General features: G+C 42.9%; 1 long non-coding RNA gene across 2 annotated transcripts; it reads right to left on the minus strand.

Annotated features, from left to right (window-relative positions):
• Window positions 1-307: 307 nt before the first annotated feature.
• Window positions 308-4147, minus strand: LOC123138153 (uncharacterized). Of its 2 annotated transcripts, XR_006468892.1 has the most exons (5): window positions 3684-4129; window positions 3190-3278; window positions 1669-2125; window positions 1334-1567; window positions 308-1228 (listed from the first exon to the last, which is right to left on the minus strand). It is a non-coding gene; the product is annotated as an uncharacterized lncRNA (long non-coding RNA). The 2 variants fall into 2 exon arrangements; XR_006468893.1 differs by having other exon boundaries at window positions 1669-3278; window positions 3684-4147.
• Window positions 4148-4363: the final 216 nt, after the last annotated feature.

The following is a 4363-nucleotide window of genomic DNA, read 5'->3' on the forward strand; positions in this document are numbered from 1 at the left end:
CACGAGAGCTACTTGCCAAGCATTGTTCAAAAGAGATTCTTTTCAAATTGGGGCATAGGAAAATCGACTGAAGCTTGCCCTGAAAATACGTTTATTCAAATCACCTTGCAACTAGAAAGATCAGTAATATTTAGGAACATCTGCGCCTGAAAATCCATTTTGTTGAAATCATCTTGCAACTAGAAGGTTCAGTAATATTGAGGAACATTTGCACCTGAAAATCCGTTTTGTTGAAATCATCTTGCAACTAGAAGTTTCAGTAATATTGAGGAACATGCGTAGCCACCATTAGATGGTACTAATTATCTCAAATAACAAAAGGCGATGTATTAGGTCGGGCAAACTGAAGCAACAACCCAGAGTATACAGTAACAGTTATTATTATTACACATAATATAATACAAGCTGCTACGGAGCCCTCAACAACACGCAATAAACTTTCAGGGCCTGCTAATCAGGTCACTTGCACAGCTGCTGTTGCTGTAAAGTACCAGTTTCAACAACATGCATCACAACTTTAGGTTTGTTGCAGGTGTTCTTCCTGTGACCACCAACTCCCCAGTTTGAACATTTTGCTTCCTTCCTTTCTTTTCGAGGAAGATCACCCCTCTGTGGACAGGTGATGCTCTTGTGCCCACCAGCACGAATGTGTTCGCTTGCACCGCATGCACCACCAGCACGAATGTGTTCGCTTGCACCGCATGCACCACCAGCACCAGCGTACTGCCATTTTGGACTTTTTGCTTTTTGCACCCAGGTCATCGTATGGCGGCTTGCTCACCTGGTGGTTGGTCGGCCCGCCTTACGCTATCTCTCCAGAGCCTTTAGAACCATGAAATTACCAATTACACTACCTTCGGTGTCAATACAAACATCCGTTGTGAGTTGCATGCCATGTAATCGCTTCTTTGCTTTCCCTCTTGCCTGGCTAAATTCTGTCTTCTAAGCCCATTCCATCTGGATAGCTGCCATAGTTGTCAGTTCCCGGATTTGCTCTTTCAAGAGATCCATTGCATATTCATATGTTTATGTGTTTGCATCTCCAAGTCTTGCAACCTCAAGTGCATGGGTGTACAGGTTAGAGTGTCTGAATGTTATTGAGTTTAACTGAAATTCTATCCTTCTGAAGATGTGCCAAGTGATCTGGCAGCATATCCCTTGCATCTTTTGTCCATCGCTTGAGAATGTGCTTTGCTGGTATCTGGTCTGTACCTAGGAAATCGAGGACCTACAAATAGGAAGCTCCTATCATCAGTTATGGTATTCAAAGCTGGCTTTTACCTTAATTGCATGGCAGCACAGAGATCCGGTGTGCTCAAATTTTCACACTCACATGTGAGTTCCCTGCCCTCATCAATAACCTCCACTTTATACTCTACCCTGCACTACTTGTCATGTTTCTCTGGGTGGTAGCGTCGCCACAATACATCTTGCCTTTATCAATCTCTTCTACCCTGAAATGTCCGGCCTCGTACAGTAGTTCACCAAAATTTTCAAACATAGCTCGAGTGTAGACATCACCAGCATGCAACTCCAGTGATTTGTTCATTTTCATCACTGGGGATGTCTGCATTGTATAGGGATCATGGATTATATGTTATGAAGCACACAGGGAGCATATGAAAACATATTCATTCTATACATTAATCCAAAGAAAAAAAAACTTACTATTTTTGTACGCCTCTCTCTTCATAGTTCTCACTTGCCTCCCTATCGAAAAGAAGCCTCATGTACTGTCGAACAAATAAATGCATGATGCAGCTTGCAGGGACATACCCTTCAGCATACGGTTGGCGCTTTCGCTGCGTTCTGCTGGTCATTTTTGCACAAAATTTTCCCTTGAAGCATGGTTTTGACCACTTTGATCTTATTTCATAGATCTGCGTTAGGTAATGGTGTTTTTTTAGACCATGTGTCTCTGTCAGCACTTTCCATGCAGTCTCGAACTCATCAACCGTCAGCATGTGATGTATTATTTTGTGGAAATCTGATCTGAATTTGCTCGTCTTTGTGTAATACGGACCAAGATATTCTTTTGCTTTCTTAAGCACGTGACACTTGCACCACCAGTGCGTGCTGCTTGGCATCACTTTTTCTATTGCTACCTTCATCGCCCTGCACTGATCTGCACAGACATGAAAACATCTCCTATCAAAGCACCATACTTAAAAATGGAAACTCCGTAGAGAGCAAATATTCAAAGGCATGAGCGTACTATATAGAATGTTGAAAGAGCAAACACTCAGCGGAGCAATCATGACAGGGATACAACATGGAACTGAAAGCTAACAAAATTTAAAACAGAGAACAGAATAATCGCACATCATGCTGATAAATTCATTGAACACCCACTCAAATGTTTCACCCGTCAATTTTGGCGATAAAAGGTACTCCCTCCGTTCCTAAATACAAGTCTTTTTAGAAGATTTCAATATGAACTGCATACGGAGCGAAATGGGTGAATCTCACTCTAAAATCCATCTATATACATCCGTATCTAATCCACATTGAAATCTCTAAAATACCTATATTTAGGAAACGGAGGGAGTAGGATTTTATAAAATACATGGAATGGTAGAAATTTATAAGAAACGTATGGAGGCACGTGAGGTGAAAGTTAACTTTTTGTGAAGCGAAATATCCTTTTTTGTTTGCAAAGGAAAATGTGAATATTTGCTAGGATGGGAAAACCCCAACCAGTTTTTGTAATCATGTCTGTACGAATTGCCTTGAGAAGAAAAAATACTTTTATTGTGGGAGTTTTAACAATGAGCATATAGAACATCACCCAGAATAATTGGTACAATAATTTTGGCAAACATCTGTCCTAAAAAGGGTACGTGCAGCAATATAGAACTAATGGGTAGCTTGAATGTAAAACATAGCAAAGATATTTATAAGCAGGCCAGAAGAAGCTACGATTTTGCTAACAACTGGACTAAAGAGTTTTTTTAACAGAAAATAGTGTATTTAACTCTGCTCTAGCATAAGTTCTGAAGCCTATATCCACATTCATGAAATGACTTCAAACTGAAGAAGGCCATGACAGAAGCATATTAAGACTTCAACACAGGTTATAGGAGGTAGATATCTCAACATAGCAATAGAATTAGGATATCATAAGTTGCAGAGCACGACGCCATTGAAAGGCCCAAGATAGGTCAGCCGAGGTTACTGCAGCACATCGACCTGACTCGAACTCCATATTGATTTTTCAGCAGCATATCTTGTTGCAGTTCTCCTTCCAACCAATCAATCCGTGGGATGCTCTTGTTAAACTGTAGAAATACAATTACAAACTATCAGAAATGGGATCAATGAACCCTGTACAATTTGCAACAGCTATTAATCTCAGGAAACAAACCAAAAAACGGTTTGTAATTCTAACTGCAATCTACTTTCAGGGATGCACAGTAGTGCAGATCATTCAACACAATTTTTTTTTTGTCTAGTACACTGAAAAATCAAGGGGGGCAAATAGGTGCAGTCCCATAGCGAGAGCTTCATTGATAGATTTTTCTAGTGGACAACATCTTCCTACAATCCTACTGGTGATTTGCAATCTACTTCCAGGGACGAAGTAGTACAGATTATTCAGCACAATTATTTTTGTCTAGCACACTGAAAAATCAAGGGGCAATTAGCTGCAGCCCCAGAGCGAGATCTTCATGAAATCCACATACCTCTTTGTCCAGCCCGGCGCATGCGGATCGTCTTTGCCAGTTGACTGTTCCAAGTCTGGCGCTGACAAGCTCAGGCCATCGCAGGTGCTGTTCAGGCCTAGTTGAACTGTCAGTGCCGCATCGCCCACATCACCAATGCTCGAATCGGCGGCCGCGAAGGCCAGAGTTTGGACGGGGTCGCCGTCCGGTGGGCAGTCGCCGCCTACGAGATCCGGCAACGGGAACCTGCCAAAACAACAGAGCACTCCTAATTTGCGCCAGCAAACATACCTGTCAATCGGATCTGATAGATACTCGAATCCATTGCCTCCCGCCTCCGTCGTCGCCATAGCTCGGAGCTTGTCCCACTGTGCGGCGCTACAAGGGATCCGCGATATGTTTATCCATTGGCGAACGCGCCGTTGCGCCGGAACCCATCGATGGCACACGTTATGTGGATTCTGTACCAACGGAACAGACAGAAGCTCGCCGTGAAGTTACCCCATTATCACGGCGACGTCTCGGTATGATCCTGTTCAATGGTCATATGATACCTTTCTCTATACGAGCATGTTGATTACATGCATGCACGCGTCGCTGTCTTACTGGCACGCCTACCAGGAGCAGGCGAGCCCGTCCTCTCTATCGCCGTGTTCTGATACCCCAATCTGATCCCTCAGCAAATCAAGAAGCCAAGTAGT

Source organism: Triticum aestivum, chromosome 6B (assembly GCF_018294505.1).
Source record: "Triticum aestivum cultivar Chinese Spring chromosome 6B, IWGSC CS RefSeq v2.1, whole genome shotgun sequence".
In the NCBI taxonomy this organism is placed as follows: Eukaryota; Viridiplantae; Streptophyta; class Magnoliopsida; order Poales; family Poaceae; genus Triticum; species Triticum aestivum.